The sequence below is a fragment of the Moschus berezovskii genome, chromosome 26, assembly GCF_049115385.1.
Source record: "Moschus berezovskii isolate FMDL1 chromosome 26, NW_MosBer_1.0, whole genome shotgun sequence".
Classification (NCBI taxonomy): domain Eukaryota; kingdom Metazoa; phylum Chordata; class Mammalia; order Artiodactyla; family Moschidae; genus Moschus; species Moschus berezovskii.
The window spans coordinates 30,273,023-30,292,124 of record NC_142485.1 but is presented as its reverse complement, the minus strand read 5'-3'; the positions used below and the strand labels follow the sequence as shown (position 1 = coordinate 30,292,124).

General features: G+C 49.0%; 1 protein-coding gene across 1 annotated transcript in view; it reads right to left on the bottom strand.

The window, feature by feature from the left end:
- The window catches only part of ACSL1 (acyl-CoA synthetase long chain family member 1), a 72,260-nt gene extending 54,227 nt beyond the window's left edge, over positions 1-18,033 (bottom strand). The window contains exon 1 of the mRNA XM_055416408.2: positions 17,878-18,033. The gene's annotated coding sequence lies outside the window, so the exon portion shown is untranslated. The remainder of the gene's footprint in view (positions 1-17,877) is intronic.
- Between the last annotated feature and the right edge of the window lie 1,069 nt (positions 18,034-19,102).

Here is a 19,102-nt window from a genome sequence, read left to right as displayed (position 1 = left end):
CCTTCACCATCTCCTAAAGCTTGCTCAAACTCATGTCCATTGAGTTGGTGATGTCATCCAACCATCTCATCCTCTGTCACCCCCTTCTCCTCTTGCCCTCAGTCTTTCCTAGCATCCGGGTTTTTTTCCAATAAGCTGGCTCTTCACATCAGGTGGCCAAAGTATTGGAGCTTCAGTATCAGTTTAATTCACACTTCTTAGATGGCAGCCAGGTAAAAAGCTGCAAATCAATTCTGCTGAACAAACTGGTTAACGTCGTACATGGGAAAACTATAGTCCACGCAATGACGAACAAAGGCAATATCTCATACAGGACCACATAAGGAACAACTCTTAAATGTGAATGGGGCATATTATAAATCATTTCTGATTAACTGCTTTTAAGGAAAAGGCTCTTGGGCTATTTAGAAATGGAGGCAGACCTACATGCAAAGAAAATTGCCCACAATAAACAGCCTTTAAATGCTCAAGGTGAACACAAACACCACGCTTTAAAACAGCTGCATCAGGTCTTCAAGAAGTATCACAAGACACACATACTAGCCAACAGGATGTAGTAAAATAAATAAAACCCAGATTTTATTACTGTTCCAATGGTGCTTTAGCTGGAATCGTTTCCCTAATTTTTTTCAAAAGCAAATTTCTACATCATCATCTCAGGAAGTTTTTACAGCCGAGGCATATAATCATGGTACTGCTTGCTAAGAACATGATTCAATCGGCTTAAAGGCTTAAGCAGCCAGTATTTCTTGATAACACAGGACTAGGGACAGCCTGCCTCTCCTTCTCTAAAGCTACTCCCACACCTACAGAACGTGAACTCACTCGATTGAGTCTTTTGAATCTCCTATAGAACTGGAGTCTAAAAATACGGACAGCAGGGAGTATCCCAAGGGTGGGAAAAACCTGGCAGGAGCTCAACACAAAGAACCAGAGTGAAAGACGCCTTTAAATAGATGGAAACATATGTAGAGGCAGGGGAATCAAAACCGATTGCATGACTGTCAGAAAACACAAGTCCTAGTATCCAGCTGCCTGAGCTTTGGGAAGAAGAGATAAACGGCACAGTATCAATTTTGTGTTTTGGAAAGGTTTTCATGCCGTGTGTCTTATCTAAACATCACAATATAAAATCTGATGAGGAAACTGAGGCTGGACATTTCCAAGGCTTCCCAAAGGTAGAGAAGGCAATGGCAACCTACTCCAGTACTCTTGCCTGGGAAATCCCATGGATGGAGGAACCTGGTAGGCTACAGTCCAAGGGGTCGCTAAGAGTCAGACACAACTGAGCAACTTCACTTTCACTTTTCACTTGTATGCACTGGAGAAGGAAATGGCAACCCACTCCAGTGTTCTTGCCTGGAGAATCCCAGGGACGGGAGCCTGGTGGGCTGCTATCTATGGGGTCGCACAGAGTCGGACACATCTGACATGACTTAGCAGCAGCAGCAAGACGTGGACACCAACCCAACTACATTCACACTTTTTCCTTGACAGGATTCATTCTTACCCTCTGCTGGGTAGCCAGCTCTCTCCACCCAGGACGTGCACATTCTTCTGTGCACCTGGGGCCCACAAAGTCCCTGCAGTCCACACCCCAGGTTAGGAACCTTGACAGCAGGCAGCCTCTTCAGATCCCTCCAGCACACACATGCCACGGTACTATCAATAGGAAAGCTTGGCGTCTGAAATCCATCTCACCCTCCATGTCCTACAGAGCTGTTAGCAACTCCCCTTTTCACCCCAGCCTCGAAGCATGTGGGTTCAAGACCCACTGTACACAAAGGTTCACCTCTTACCGTTCTATTTGCACCAGGAAAAGAGTGGCTCAGGGTCACTTTCTGTGTGACTCACAAGAGCATCATTTTCTAAGGACACACACACACACACAACTCCGGTGATTCTGCAAACAGATACTTACATTAGCATTTTATTTTCCTTGTGTCATTTATAAACCCCCAAAATGGGTGAGTTGGATGTTTCTCTCCTTCTAAAGGTCCTCAAGCTTTCATCCAGTTGAGTAACAGCGGTTTGATGGACTACTTCACCAGGAATGCAGCTCTCCAACAAGATCACATAAATAGCACCACTGCCCCAGCAGTAGCAAAGGAGGAAGTCCTGACATCTCGCCTTAAAGCAGCAGGCCAAGCTGGCAAGACACTGCCATTCCTTGCTCCACCTCCTCCCCTGCACAATAGGCTATTTACAGAGCCCTGAAAGCACCCTCTTTGTCTGGCACTAGCTGGGCAGAGCTGGGCCTCGGGAGCAACAAGAGAGCAGCGGCCAGGCCGTGTGCTGTTCTTTCAACGGGCCTCTCCAAACCCACTGGATTCTTGCTCCTTAACCCTGGCTGGCAAAGTACCTAAAGCTAGATTTGCTTAAACCATCCCCTCTGGAACTAAATGAGTAGTCAGGCTCTCCGTAGACAGAGGAGCTACAGAAGCTCCACAGTGGTGCCGAAGTCCACGGGCCCAACCTCATTTCACACGGGAATTCCTGACCATGGTCACTGCCCTTGGACCATCTCCTCATCCTGAATATGAGCAACAGAAGGACCACCTGGGTCACTGTGGGACCCCAAGCACATGGAACAAGTAGTTCCACAGGAATTTATCCCCATCTGCTGCCTTGGGGAGCTTTCCCTCCCAAGGAAGCAGAGAACACCTTAAACCCACTGAATTTTCACTAAAGTGATTCCGTGGCTCCCCAGGTCAATTTCCAAAAAGATTTTAAAAGGAGAAAGGGAACAGAGATGTTCTGTGTTTTAAAAGCTGATTTAGTGAAATAGCTAAGGCAAGTTGAATAATTCTATACTCAACCATTCTCTGCTCACCTCCTTAAAGTTGTCCAAGAGTGGGATACATAGCTTTCCCAGGCAAGTATAGGGCTAGACTGATTTTAACTCATAAGATTAGGGCTAGGCCTCACCCATTCACATTGGCCACAGGCCACCACTACCACATATGTCCCCAAATAAAGAAATTCCAAATATAACGTGCCCAACTGGAATGGATATATTTTGGGGGGATTAGATGAAATGGTCAAATGCCTACTTATAATAGTCTCTCTATTACACATAGTTTTAAGTCATCCAACAATATACATTACTTTATAAATATCTGTTGTTTTCCTATTCACATTTCATGAATTCAAAGTCTTTGAACGTGCTTCTTCCAATAGGGTCTCTGGAAACGCCAAAGCCATTTTTTGAGGATTAAAGTTTTCTATGGCATATCTTCACAGTTTTCTCTTCCATTTAAGCTGATTAAATGGAAGCATTTCTTGAAGTTCTATCTGCAGTTACCACTGCAAAAATTCTCCTAAGTTACAGGAATACAATTTGTATAATGTTAGGACAGTTAAAAAAAAAATTTGTCCTACAGGTCCATATTCATATAACTAGACCACACATGTCACTGCTTTTTACAAAAATATCCAACACTAGCCTTTGTAACCCAGCTCCCAGAAGTAATTACCTAGCCAGTGTTCAATTTCTCTGCCTTAGCCTTTTATAAGAACCCAAAACTTGGATTGCTGCAGTCCATGGGGTCACAAAGAGTCGGACACCACCGAGCAACTGAACTGACTAACTGAAGACTTGGGTTGGCAGGGCTGGCTTCAAGATTGGGTTTCCCCCTCCACAACTGACATTGTTCAAAATAGCATCCAAGAGAGCACTCCGAAATGGGAAAGCCTTAGTAAGACTCTAAAAGAGGACTAAAAGAGAGTTTGGGGAAACCTCGCCTTCTTTTTGGGCAGGGATCTGATTTAATATCCACATGGGGGTATAGACTGCAAAATCTTGCAACCCCACTCATGAAGCTTGAAGTAAACTGCATAACAATGGTATAGATACCAAATAGAGAATAATGAGGTGGCTTAAGTAAGAGCAAAAAGAAAAAGGTAGACTTGATCACCGGCTCTGGGGGAGCTGTGTGCGGAGGCAAGAAGTGAGTGTGGTCTAACTTCAGACAGAAACAGGACGATGAGAAGTGACTCCCTACCTCACCTCTAGGATTTGGGGAAGTTAACCTGGAGCGAATGACAGGGGTGAGTCACACAGAATAAGGGAAGGGACACCTTCGGGGAAATTAGCATGAGGTTACGATGTCTGTGAGGACGTCTGCGAGGCCAGTGTTAGTAAGCACACGCCATGTGTCAGGCTGGTGCTGAGCAGTTACCCGTGAGAGCATGCTTAAGGCTCCTAACAGTCCTCATTGCACGGAGTCATTGCCATCAATGCAAAGATCAGAAGACGGTGCAGGGAAGTTCAAGTCCCCGCCCAGCTCCACACAAGAACAGGACTAGCACCTGGGCCAAAGCAAGGCTGCTGCACCTGGAGAGGCAAGTGTCCGCGGTGAGATTCAAAGCCAAATGAAGGCGGGACGCGACATGGGAGACAATAAACAGCCAGGACACATGGGGCTTTAAAAAGTTGGGGCGTGACTCCCAGTGTGAAGGGACAAACGGGGCTTGCGCACAGCAGAATACTCGTCAGCCTTAACAAAAGGAGGAAATTCTGGTACACGCCAAAAAGTGAGTGAACCCCCAAAATGTTATGCCAAGTAAAAGAAGTCAGACACAGGAGGACAAATGGTGTATGATCCTGCTTATACAAGAGACCGAAAATAGGCAGATTCACAGAGACAGAAATAGAGGCTACCCCGGGGTAGGGTGGGTGGGAGTGAACTGCTCCACAGGTACAGTGTCTGTTTCAGATGATGAGAAATTCTGGAACTAGTAATGGTTACACAACACTGGGAATGTACTTAATGCCGCCGAATCGTACACTTGACGGCGTTTTAAAATGGTATATGTTATATTTTATCAGAAACGTTTTTTAATCTTAATCACTTACAAAAATACTGACCAGGATTTAGTAACTAAGTGGATATAAATGGAAAAAAAAAAAAAAAGGGAAGGAATTGGAAGGCTGAGTTTTTGAGCCCAGAGGATGATGGTAGAACCATGGAGTGGAGAGAAGGCTGCGGGGGTCTGCAGGCCCCTCATGGACGGTCCGTCCTTCCCACAAGCTCCTCTGGGCTCCCCTGCTGATTGCCGGCCTCGGGGCCACCACAGAGGCACGGGTCATGCTGTTCATCACTTCCATTCCTCCTCTGAGCTCCTCCCCTCCTGGCACCTCAAAACCCAAGGTTCAAAACCCCTCCATGGTCCCCCTCACCTACAGCTCTGCTCCTTGGTCCTGCTATAAGATGCCCAGTTCCTACCCAAATAGGCCAGAGGCTGCTTCCCTGAGAAAATTCTTACAGGACCCGCTCAGTCAGAAGCAGTGAGTCCTTCCTCTGAATTCCAGGCATGCTTTTGTTCCAGCCCTCGCATGGTTTGTGCTTCTGGTGGGTGCAGGCTCCCCTTGGGGAGATGCTGCCCCTCCTGGTGGGGTGGCACCCTGGCCCACCTGTCTCGAGAGGCCCTCGCAAGGTGCCCTGTCTAGGACAGGTGCTTCCTACACACTTTCTGAGTCATGAACAACTCTGTGATTCTGCCTGGTTCTCTGCTGCAAGCCCCAGAAGATGTATCATATACACAGAGCTGCAATTCTCCAAAGAGAAAGCGGGTATTCAAGCTATTTTCAAACTTCAGCCTCTTCCCTCAGCACCCACGCTGCTTGTATGAGTGAGGGCTCTGGGAGGAAGCAGCACCTTCCAGAGGATGTGGAGGCAAAGAGACACACAAGAGGGCAACACACCCCTGACACGCGGCCTTAATACATTCTCTTCCTTCCCAACTCAAACTTATGCATGATGTCACCCCACGGTTATCTAAGGCAACCATCTTCACTTCTCCTCCGCAGAAATTTAGACATCCATTCACACAATAGTGTGATTGTGCTGTTATTGTTCAGTCGCTCAGTTGTGTTCAACTTTTTGTAACCCCATGAACTGCAGCACACCAGGCTTCCCTGTCCTTCACCATCTCCCAGAGTTTGCTCAAACTCATGTCCATTAAGTCCGTGATCCCATCCAACCATCTCGTCCTCGGTTGTCCCTTTCTTCTCCAGCGTTCAATCTTTCCCAGCATCAGGGTCTTTTCCAGTGAGTTGGCTCTTCAAATCAGGTGGCCAAAGTATTGGAGGTTCAGCTTCAGCACCGGTCCTTCCAATGAATATTCAGGGTTCATTTCCTTTAGGATTAACTGGTTTGATCTCCTTGCAGTCCAAGGGACTCTCAAGAGTCTTCTCCAACACCGCAGTTCAAAAGTGTCAGTTCTTCGGTGCTCAGTCTTCTTTATGGTCCAACTCTCACATCCATACATGGCTACTGGAAAAACCATAGTTCTGACTAGATGGACCTTTGTCGGCAAAGTGATGTCTCTGCTTTTTAATATGCTGACTAGGTTTGTCATAGCTTTTCTTCAAAGGAGCAAGCGTCTTTTAATTTCATGGTTGCAGTCACCATCTTCAGTGATTCTGGAGCCCAAGAAAATAAAATCTGTCACCGTTTCCCCATCTGTTTGCCATGAAGTGATGGGACCGGATGCCATGATCTTAGTTTTCTGACTGTTGAGCTTCAAGCCAACTTTTTCACTCTCCTCTTTCACTTTCAACTTCACTTTCTGCCATAAGGGTGGTGTCATCTGCATCTCTGAGGTTACTGATATTTCTCCCGGCAATCTGGATTCCAGCTTGTGCTTCTTCCAGCCCAGCGTTTCTCATGATGTGCTCTGCACAGAAGGTAAATAAGCAGGGAGACAATATACAGCCTTGACGTACTCCTTTCCCTATTAGGAACCAGTCTGTTGTTCCACAGTTTATTGTGATCCACACTGTCAAAGACTTTGGCATAGTCTTGAAGCAGAATTAGATGTTTTTGTGGAATTGTCTTGCTTTGTATAATAGTGTAAAACAAATCAAGGCTGCCCATGGGGAAGGCAAGAGCACAAAGGCCTCTCTCAAGTAGAACAGCCAGTGCCAGAGGAAAGTCTGAGTCCAGAGCCTGACCCCAGGGCTGGCCACCAATTTCTGAAAGTGTGTTTTCCCTGATAGAAAAGCAAATCTTCCAAACCAAAGAAGCCACCCAGGGACTGGCGTGAGGAGCCCTCAGAAACACTCAGAATGGCCATCTGGGACACAAGGAATGTTAATAGCAGGACCTACCTGCTCAGCATTCTCCAGAGAGAAAAAAACCACCAGGCACACAGCTCTCCTCCATCCTCTCTTCAACACCAAGACAGAGACCTGTCAGGTACACACTTGGGAAAGTGGCAATTACAGTCAGGCCCTGCCCAGTGAAGATATCCAGGTCACCTCAGAGCCTCCGGCTAGGAGCCAGGGCAGCGTGGATCTAAGGAAACGTTCCCATTCAAAACAAAATTCCTAAGAGAAGCAAGATGTTTCCCCTGGTCTTTAAACAGTGATTCACGACCGTGAGGCAGCATCTGGATACGTGTCAGGTAGGGGCACAGGGGTGTTTCCTGATACAAGTCAGACAAGGGAGCAGCCCTGGACAGCGCAGCCCGGTGGCCAGTCGGCTCTGCTTCAGTGGCCGGAGACTGGGAGGCTGTCTGTTAGGCTGACCCAAGGCTTCTGCAAGAACCACAGCAGAAGAGGCTCTTGCGGGCCAAGCTCCCTGCTCGCAAGTGGGTCTGACAGGCGTGTAGTTTCAGCTGATCTGCGCACGGGGAGGGCCCTCATGACGTCTGCGGGCCCGCATGTCACAGACCGTGACACTGTGGTCTGGGGCGGTCAGGCAACACAAGGAGAGTCTGTTATGATCACAGCTGGAGAAGAAGGAAAATTCCTCCGGCCACTGAAACAACCCAGAAGAAAAGCCTCTCCACTTCCCTGGCCAGCAAGAAACCACGAAGTAAACCCCAAGGCAGGAGGCTCCCAAGAGAAGGGGAGAACAATCGAACAGGAAACAGGACCAAAGTCCTTTCACAACGGCCAGGGCTGGACCCAGCTGCCAGGGGCCTTCCTCTGAAGGCCTCAGGACCTCAAGGAGGAGGTCCTTTTGTTCCAGGAACTGCACACAGGGAAGGCACCAAAGTCCTGGGGTCCCCTCAGATGCTCTGTCCAAAGCTAGTATATAACTTCTGGTAGCGGCTACGGGAGGAGGCAGAAGAGAATCAGGAAAGAATGCTAGACCCACGAGCACAGAGCTCTCTGTCCAGGGACTAGCCATGCCCCGTGAGCTGCAAAACCCTGAGCCAACATCCCTGCTGCCAGGGTGGGCTGGGGCAGCGGGGGGTGGGGCAGCAGCGAGAAAGGGGGAACAAGGGAAGACTCACCCCTTCTGTCACCAACATACCACAGCACATCTCCAAGACGATGCGAGAAGAGGCCCAAGCTGGCCACACGGTCCTGGCATTCAGTACCAAATAACAGGACCCCACCCACCCAGAAACTCTGGGTGACAGCGGGACATATATAAAGAAAACATCTAAAGGAAACAACCTGTTGTTAAAAACCATCAATTCTATGGGTGTCTGCTTTATGGTTTTATTATTCTTTGTACTTTTCTGTGTTTTTTTTTTCTAATTTCTCAAGATAAAGAAGCTATAACTAGGTCAGGTCAGTTCCTTTCCTCCTGTATTTATGCATTTCTCACCTGCTCCAGAAAGGGTCCCAGGTGGTAAACTGCCCTTCCCGCAGAATGACAAATGGGGTGAAAGCCCCTCCCAGAAAAGACATGTCTAAGCTCTCACCGTCTGTCCTAACCTTTAAGAGTTAACACATCTGCAGGAATGAACCAAACTATCCAGGGCCCTGGCTCCAGAAGCCAGACGGGCAAGAAAGCCCTGTGTATGGGCTGGAGCGCAGAGTGAGGTCAGTCCAGTGAGCCAGGAGCCAGACAGGAACAGGCAAAGGCAGGCAGGGGTGAGCAAACACCGAGGCTCTGCCTGTGCTGGGAGTCACCGGGGTGGCGGGTGGGTTAAAGACGCTGGTGGCACACACCAGAGGCCCGGACACTCCTCTCTCCCAGGAGAGCACCCCGGGCAGGCCGCAGGCTGGGCATCGGCTAGCTGCAAGAGCCACAGAGGAAGCAGCCCAGTCCTTGCTGCCCCCAGAGGTCGCAGGGATCAAATAGCAGTGACCTGGAGAAGAAGGCTAAGGGGACACATGGTTGGGTAGAGTTACTTACACCTCTCAAAATAGAGCAGAGTTTCAGAGGGATGGATAAACCCAAAAAAATGGCTAACAGAGCAGGGATGAGTGGAAAACTGAATAAGAGTCGGATTTTGACCCAGAGACAGAGGGAGGCCAGCTACTATCAAGCTTGGAAGAAATCCACTTTTGAGCGTTTAGAGATTTCAGCCCTGGGGATGCCCTCCATGGTGCTGGAGTGGGAGAGACAAGAGAAAAGGTTAAGCAGGATCTGGCTCACTGTGGGTGGAGAGATGAGGGAGCCCTTGGCAGCTAGGGTTACACCCAGAGTTCAGGTAACTATAAGAAAAGGTGATTAGCCTTGGGGAAGCTGAAGACAAAACAAATCCAACCAGTTGCAGAGAGTTATAGAATAATGCCCCAGTGTTGAAAAGAAGGAAGCAGGGGGCGGGCGGGGAGAGATTGTCCAATCCGGCCTCCTTGGAACAAGCAATGCTAGTTTGGGGTCTCTATTTCCCCCTATGCTTTCTTTACATTTTTATTATGAAAACTTCCAAATCTATTCAAAAGTATATAGGGTAGTACAAGAAGCCGCCATGTACCCATAGTAATCCCAGCTTCGGTTTCAGTAACGATCAGCACCTTGTCAGCGTTATTTCATTCTCTGTTTCTTAAAAGACAAAAGCAAATCCCAAACACCCTGTCACTCGGGTGACACTTCTGAGGCCCATTTTAGCTCTGTGATTCTACAGCTTCAGGGACTTGGTTCTGAGAGGACTGTGACGGCACATACATGGCCACCTGCCACTGACCAAAGGTTTAAACAAAGGAAGCCAACACAAACATTGATTTGAAGTGGCCGATCCAGCATCGTAATTAATTGACATGCCAAAAAAAAGTACATATATACCCACTGAGAACATTTAGGGAGCTGGAGGAGAAGGAAATGGCAACCCACTCTAATATTCTTGCCTAGAGAATCCTGTGGACAGAGGAGCCTGGCGGGCTGCTGTCCATAGGGTTGCACAGAGTCAGACATGACTGAAGTGACTTAGCATGCATGCATGCATTGGAAAAGGCAATGGCAACCCACTCCAGGATTCTTGCCTGGAGAATCCCCATGGACAGGGGAGCCCAGCGGGCTAAAGTCCATGGGATCGCACTCACACAGAGTCAGACGTTACTGAAGTAACTTCGCACAGATGCAGGGGGCACAGGAGTGAATAAAATGAAATCCTTGTCCTAAGGACACTTCTTTCTACCCTGTCACGTCTTGGGTCCAAAGGCAAAACATCTTCCAGACTTAACCTGGCTCTCCTAAAGTCAGACCAATTTGACATGAATCACAACCCAGTATCACAGAGCACTGTCTAGTCTCCTTTCACTAACAAATTCTTTCATTTTAAAAATGGCACTTGGAAGGATCTTGCCACACTGCTGGCAGAGAAGGAGTTATTTTTCTGGCTCTTGAAACTTTGGATAATGCATCAAAAATCATACATAAATGTACTCCTAACATGTAGATGCACTTACTTATAAACTATATACAAAAATTTTCTGGATGTTATGAAACAAAAGTATGAATTTGAAAAGAAAGCTAAAAAATGTTACACATCTACATAAGCTGTAACACATCCACCTAATAGATGGTCTACCCCACAATGGAGGGTGGGCAGTGCCACTGATCTTGGAGTGTTCCTCCTCTGTGTTACCTGCCTGCCAAGAGTCTCGGTCAGTTGCCGATTATGGGCGGCAATAAATGCAACTGCTCACTGGAGCACCTGCAGAAAGAAGCCCGCCGCACCCAGGACATGGGCTAATGGTGCCCACCCAGGCTGCCCATGGACTTGCCATCCAGGAAGGAGACAAAAATACCGCGCAAGGCCCCGTGATGGAAAGAAGAACGTTGGGGAGGGCAGGACATTGAGGGTCACAGGCACCCAGGTCAGTGCGGAGGCCAAGAATCCCAGGCAAGGCCCCCGGCAGGCCATCAGACGTGGTCTGTCCCAGATCCCACAGCTGGAGTCCCTACATGCCCTCCCAAGAGGCCCTGGAGTCTGAGGCACTGGTCGCTGACTCATGTCAGGAGGGAAAACTCAGCCTAGCACCACCTCTGGCATCTAGGCTGCTCAAGCTGACTGGTGCACCCTCTGATCGCTGATCCCTCCCCTGTGAGGTGGTTGGCTGGACTGCCTGACAGCAAGCTCCCTGCTCTGTCTGGGGCACCTCCAAGGCTTGCCCGAGGCACAGCGTGGCTGTCTTAGAGGAGGAACAAACAGCTATCTGACAATTTCACCACCCACACAGAAACAAGGTAGGATTTTTGGTAGGAATACCAGGTAAACGAAGGCTACAGTACAGTTACGTAACGCTGTCTAGAACTTGACATTGATCTTCTTCCGTGAAGCCCATAGCCACCTGTTGCTCAAATATAACAAACTACCCCCGGAGAGACCTCAGACGCCCTCTGGTTTGCCAAGTTCAACCCCGGCAAAGCACAGGCTTTTCTCTGGGGATTTTCAACAGCTTGATGTCAGCTACAAGATCAGAGCCTTGCAGGGATTATAATATACAAACCTTGAACAACGGAACGTAAATTCTTATCTAGCATCTATGGGATAATTGTCCATCTGAATGTCTCCTGGCCTCAGTCAGTCATCAGATGATATTAAGTACTTACAAGCAGTCAGGTCCTGTGTTAAATGCTGCTGAAGACACAGAAATGACAGTGACCAAGTCTGGTAAATGCAGAGCTGAGTATGTGGCTGGGGGCCTAGCTGGGGGGACTGAGCTAAGCACATGTGAAGAGGCACAGGAAAGGTGGGAGGGGTGGGGGGGGCAGCTTGCCACTCAGAAACTGAAGAACCAGTGCACCTAGGCACCAAACAACTGGAACAGGAGTAGGCCAACCACCAGAACAGGATTCAGGAGAGCCTCCCCCGGCCCGGCATTAACCCTTCGGTTTCTGAATGAGGGGTGGGTGCTCGGGGTAGCAACTCTTTTCTAACCAGGATGCGAGTGTCTCAACATTTTAACCACCAGCTCTTGTCGGCTGAGGGTTCCAGTGAGTGATGTGGAGTCTGAGGACGGTGAGGGTCACTCCAGGAAAAGGGCCTCTGAAAAGCAGGGCCATGAGCAACAAGGCCGGGACCAGAATATCACTGCAGCCGGGGGTTGGGGGGGCATGCCAGGGAGGCTCACCCGGGACACAGGAAGGTGGGTCAGGTGGCAGACAGAGCTCACGTACAGAGTAGTCGTGGGTGCAGAGGCCTTGGTTCAACCCTGTGCCACCAGAGTCTCTTTCCAGAAGTCCCAGCATGTGGCCGTTTGGCAGACTCATGCGAGACAGCAGGTTTGAACTGGACTCCAGAAGCCCCCAAAAGCCAAACTACCCGAAGACTTGGGGCCTTCCAGAGGGACCCTGGAAGGCTTCCGGGCAGAGGAGGGATTTGATCAGAACTCTGTGTTAGGAAGTGTCACCATTATTTTTTTTAACTAAGCACCCTTATTTTCTAAATGAAAGGTGATAGACTGTGGATGAGGGTGGCGACCTGGACAAGGAAAGGAGGAAATGCATGTGTGCTGCACAGCATGGTACAGAATTACAGAAAATGCCAACTGGCTGGGTCTCAGGGCACAAGTCAAGGATGACACCAAGGTCCAGCCATTCCTCCAATAGGCACAGGGCCCAGGAACAAACTCCACTGTGAGTCATAGCCTGAGGGGAACACAGCTTATGTAACCTTGGTAAGTCACTCCGGGCACCAGGTACTATGTCAGGTGATGAGTGAGTTAGGCTCCCTCAGGGACTCGGGGAGCCAGCAGGGTGCTGGAGTGTCTTCGAGGCCAGGAAGCAACCGTATCTCCAGTTTATCCCACCTGGGACTCCCACCCTGCCTTCCTTCAACCACGGCAGCCCTGTTTTTATTTATTTCATATACTGGAGTTCTGCCTAAAATTGTCTTGGGGAAAGGAGGCCACAACTGATAGACAATATCTCTGTGCCTTCAAATCCCACAAAACATTTAGAGGTTTCCAGCACAATCTAGAACAGGAGCAACTTCTAGGGCAGGCAAAGCCTTTTGCTCTCTAATGCTCTGAAAAAGTCACAGCTGCGTAGCTGGTGACCTTATCACTGGCCGAACGGAACGGAATCAAAATCTGTCCCCGTTTCAGCCCGCTGATGGTGAAGACAACGTGTGAACAGGACAGGGGACAGCCAAGGAGCGAGGCGAGGGAAGAACCAGCTCTGTCCTCAGTCTCGCCACCAGCTGGATAACCTGGAACTTTGCAGGGTGCCCCGCTAGACTAAGATCCCTTCAAGTTCAAGAAGAAGAGCCGAGCCAGTAGGCGCTCTGGCCCTGAAATTTCCTTTTCACTTTGCATCCGATACGGACATATGCAGGACTACTTTACAGGGTAGCTGGGATGATGAACTGGGTTAACAGCTCTGAAGTGCTGAGAGCAGCGCCTGGTGCTGTTGGCTGTATGACCCCTCATCCTGTTCACTCAGCTGACACCGCCCTGCTTCATAGTTGACAGATGAACCTGGCGGAAAAGGAGCTCCTGTAGCAACTTTCTATTTACTCTGGTTAACAAAAGAATAAATAGTACTCAGAGCATCCTGGCCTTGTGTATACGGACATTTTCCCCACAACAAACCTGTGGGGAAAGTGCCAATTTCTATAGCAGCCAAGTAAGTGTGCCAATGGACAGATAATACATTTATCAGAAGTCCCTCCCAAATGAGGAAATGGTCTAAAAGACAGCCCACACTTCCCCCTGTGATGCCCTAACTTCTTTCCACTTATCTTTCTAAAGCATGAATCCTTATTTCAACAGTTTTTGACTAAAACACATGAACCCATGGTTCATTAAAACCATCCAGTAATAAAAAACAATTTCCAAATCATGGTCAATTTCAACAGTTTTAAAGCAGTAAAAGTGAAAGTGTTATTGCTCAGTCATGACCAACTGTTTGCAACATCATGGACTGTAGCCTGTCAGGCTCCTCTGTCCATGGGATTTCCCAGGCCAGAAGACTGGAGTGGATAGCCTTTCCCTTCTCCAGGGGATCTTCCTAACCCAAGGATCAAACCTGAGTCTCTTGCATTAGCAGGCAGATTCTTCACCATCTGAGCCACCAGGGAAGCCCCTTTAAAGCAGAATATTCCCTAACTTAAAAAAAAAAAGACATACTGAAATATATAAGATATTTAGTAATCTGTTCTGCTGCTGCTACTGCTGCTGCAATGTCCAATAATAGGGGAAAGGTAAATAATTTATGACATATCGCATAAACCATGTAAGACAGTCATCTTCAAAACTCATTTTTTTCAAGAGTATGTAACAACATGGAGAAAATGTCCACAGTATAACTTAGGTCATTAAAGTCAAATGATCAAAAATATTATCTTCAATACAAAGCAAAAGCAGCCTGCGGGATCTAGTTCCTCAACCAGGGACTGAACCCAGGCCATAGCAGTGAAAGCCCAGAATCCTAAACCACTAACCACCAGGGAACTCCTAGATTTATTTTTTATAGTTCTCAATTTTCCATAACAAGTATATTTTTCTATTATAATATTAAATGATATGTTATATAAATTATACACCACATAATTATATACTGTTTTTATATAAATACACAATTTTACTCATATAGCTTTTCTGAGGCAAATGGTTTTTGAGTTAGATATCAGACAGCTTTCAAATTTTAATTACAACTCGACAACTACATGGAGCCATCAGTCCTGAAATCTTAGATACTGGGGACAGAATTGGCCTCCAGCTGAATGTATTCTTTGGCAGGAGGAAGCACAGGGGAGCAGAGTCCTCAACTCTAGCTAAGTTTTTGGCCAAAGAATGTGCCATCCCTCCAAGCTGGCCAAATTTCTGGGAAGGAACCTTCCTATTTCACCCTCCCTTCTTGATTCTATAAAAGTGACCACTAATAACTGTGTCCTCTCCAACACAGTGAAAGTGAAAACTGAAAGTCTACTCAGTTGTGTCCAACTCTTTGCGACCCAAGCCAGAATACTGGCCTTCTCCAGCCTATCTTCCTGACCCAGGAATCAAACCAGGGTCTCCAGCATTGCAGGCAGACTCTTTACCAATTGAGCTATCAGGGAAGCCCACAGTGAAGAACTTCTAAAGGTTAGCATGTGAAAAAGCAGACGGATGAAGGTGACACAGATTAAGTGACCAGTTTCTCCTGTCACTGTGGTACAAATTATGTACCACCTCAAGCTTCACAAACTAGGAATTCTTAAGAGTTCGCATTCAGGATTTTAGATGACAAATGGGAGAGGAAATGACATGAAGCTGGGCACACAAGTCTGCCTCCACGTTCCAGTTCATCAAGTCCAGCTATGTATTTGTTTAAAAGTTCCCCAAAGCTCCTGTAAGGATTAGAACACTGAAACTCAAACTCAAACACTGGCAGCTTCAGATTAGCTCTGTTCACTGAGACTTGATCTCCAGGAATGAGTGTCAAAGCAAAGTGACTCTAATGTGTTTGTCTGAACACCAAGTTGGACAGTTAACCTTCAACAAAAACTGGCACCTCTCATCTCCCTCCTTACTGGCCATGGCCTGTCAGAAAGCAGAGCTTGAAGCGGACTTCTGGTACCTACAGCTCTGAGCTGCCTTAAGGGATATTCCTTTATATTTTCGAACACAGAAGCCTAAACCATTGCAACGTCTAAATAAATCTGTTCATGAAGCATGATTAATTCTGTCACCATTGACAGAATTAGGTTATGAGAGTAAATGCAAAAGAACATAGGACATAGGTGGCAAATTTGCACAATACTCAAATTCAGAAACTGACCTTAAAAAGTTATTCTGTCTCTCCAAGGTTACTGAGCATCATGTCTAGAAATGACTACTTATTCCTACAGTTGTGCTCTTTCCAGAAAAGTGAAACTTGAAGGGAGAGAGGAGAAATCCCCAGCTGTAATGACAAAACAACATAATCTTTCCCTGTCCCATCCTCCAAACTTCCACAAGACAGCTACATCAAAACCAAAGCTGCAGCCTGCCCTGGACATCAAGCAGGACACTGTGGCATGCGGATACACAGTCAGCGATACCAAAGCTCAACCAAAAGCTGTGATAGTTATGAGAACTCGAACTGTATGATATAAATAGAGACCTTTCTTTACCTGCATTTGTCACAAGTATCATTCTCTTAAATGCCCCAAAGTTAAAAGCCCAGAGATTCTTTTAGTCAGGTTGCCCACAATAATAAAAAAATACTGCCAAACTATGCTTAACAGAGACAGGAAGGAAATAGGTCAACATGCTAATAACTGTGAGAGAAGGGTGATTTAAAAAGTCTTTTCAATTTATAGCAAATGCAGAAAACAGGTCTATAATACATGGTCTGTAATGTGTCTATCTGAAGTGAGGGAGGGAGATATGAAGTGGGTTACTCTTCAGGGTTTGCTTTTTTCAGTCACATAATTTTAGTTTCTGAAAGACTTTAGTCTAATGACCCTTTCCCACAAGAGGAGTCAAGTTTCAGACTGAGAAGGGATTCTCCCAGTTGAATCGGAACAAGAATGAACATTTCCCAGGACTTGGCTCCACAATGATGGGAAGGGAAGGTTACTTTAAAGGTCCCGTCTTCTCAAGCCCATGCAACCGTACAATCAACTCGAATCTTGAGTTTTAAGCCAATTCAACCTGCCACCTCAGTCTGAAAAAGCTGAATCAAGCTGCAGGTACTGACTAGCTTTTAGTTTGGACTAAGCAAGTAAGTGTTTAGGAGATAATAATCACAGGTGAAATTTGTCAAAAACTATGAAATTAACCAGTTTCATGCTAAGCAAAGGTAAAAAATAAATGGATATTAATAGTTGGGGCACTTTACATACACCTGCACCAACAAGAAGCTTAAAGGTTTGAACTTTCAAAGGCAAGGGCACTATTATAACGGTATTAATTAAGCTCCATAACCTTGAAAGCGGGTAGGGTGGGGAAGGGGTTTGCAAATTCTAGCCTACACACTGATTAAGAGGAGCATCTGTCTCTGCGTTCTCGTCCACGTGTTCATTCAAGTCACCTGCCACCACGCTCCGTCTAGGCTGCAAGGCGATAGATACCATGATTTTTACTTCCTAATTTCAAAACACGCCAGGCTCTTTAAAACGACTCCATCACGGCCATGTACAGCAGCTGTGGCACTCCTCTGCAGGCACCGCGAGAATTTCCACATGTGGCCACCGGCTTCGGATGCTGCCTTTGACCCTCCCGCGGGCGCGGCACGCAGGAACCACCCTTCACACAGGCTCTCATGCTTCCACGCGCGATCCGAGCATGCCCCCCACCCGCCTCGGAGGGGCAAAAGGGAGGCCGCGACCCAGAGAGCATCGACCCGGCCCCGCGGCGATCACCGCCCCGAATCTGCAGCTCCAGGTCCGGCTTCCCGCTGCGCGGTCCCGGCCGCCACACAAACAAGGACCCGGTCCGCGGCGCGCGTCACCCGCACCCCGCCGTGCACCAGCCCAGCGCCCGCGCCTCCCGGGGGAGCGGCGGGTGGGCATCGCCGGCTCTCTTGCACAGGAAGCGGCGGCGGATCGGGCGGCTTGGAGGCCTCCGCGGCGGAGGGAACTCGGGGAGCCGCCGGACAGAGGCCGGAAAAGCGGAACGTCGCTGCGATCCGAGGGCGGGTTCTCGCGTCTCCGCTACGGCCGCCACCTCCCGGGCTCCGGCCGGCGGGGCAGCCTTAGACCCGAGCCCCCGCCGAGACCCGGGCGGCGCCGCAGTGGGTACGGATGCGGCTCCCCCCAGCCAAAAGGAGCACTCACCTCCTCCGCAGGCCCGGCCGCCCGCCGCCGGCTGTCACTGCAGCCCACTGCCGGCCCCGGCCGGGTCCCAGTGCTATTTAAGGGCGCCGCCGCGGCTTCGGAGAGCTGGCTGAGTCCCAGCAGCTCGCTGCAGCCTAGGAGCCGGGCTGAGGCCAGAGGGCGGGCCGCGCCCGCCCCGCGTCGGGCCCCGCCCCCTGCCCCGCCCGCCCCGCTCGGGCCCCGCCCCTGCCCCGCCCGCCCCGCGTCAGGCCCCGCCCCCTGTCCCAGCGGCCCCGCCCCCAAGGCCGCCCCGCAGCCGAGCGCCTGCCCTGCGGTCCGGCCGAGCGCGTGCCCGGCTGCTCGTGGAAGCTTGGGCACCGCGGGGGACGAACGAACCTCCAGGCGTCCGGACTGCCCTGGATTTCACAAGGAGTCCAAGGAAGGGCAAAGAGTAAATTGTGGTGGCTCAGCCCAGAAGTCTGCAGTGCCAGGGGGCGGGCCGGGAGACTCCCTTTCGCGTCTTCCACCTTCAACCACCTGCCCTCTGACTCCTTGGGGGCGGGGGCATGTGCCGGGAGGCTCCCTGGAGATCCTGAGGGCTTTCCTTTCCTATTGGCTTTGGCAGAGAACTTGCGTAATCTTTTTAACCTGGTTTCACCTCCCCACCCCCCACCCCACCCCATGTGGTTTCGCCACAGCCCCTGACCGGGAAAGGCCCTGCTCTGGACTTCTGCAGAGCGCTGGACGTGAGACCAACAGGACAGATGAGCCCCAGGATAGTTGGATCGGAGAGCAGGCTCGACACCCCTCAAGGACAGTGTCCAGCTGCCAAGTTTTGAGGGCCCGTTCGCTGCTCAGCCCTGGCCATGCGGTTTTGAGGGCTTCTGTCTGCGTGCATGCGATGTCCATTGGGGCCTTCCAGAGCCCAGCGCAGTTTTTTTCAGGCTCCTGGTCCAAATGGTATTTTTCCTCTTAGCTCCTGAGGCCTGCCAGTATCTTTAACCTCTAATACCAAGGTTCTGGTTACAGTGGCACTTGTGTCCAGTGGTGGATGGAGGACTCTCGTCTAGTACTGCTTTGAAATGGAGGCATGAGAAGAATTAGAATAAACGCCTCTAATAATGACAGATAACCTCTACTGAAACATTTCACACGCATTATCTTATTGAATCTTCATCATAACCTTATAGTGGGTGCAGTCTCTATTCCTTTTTCACAGATGAGGCCCAGAGAGGTTGAATGCTAG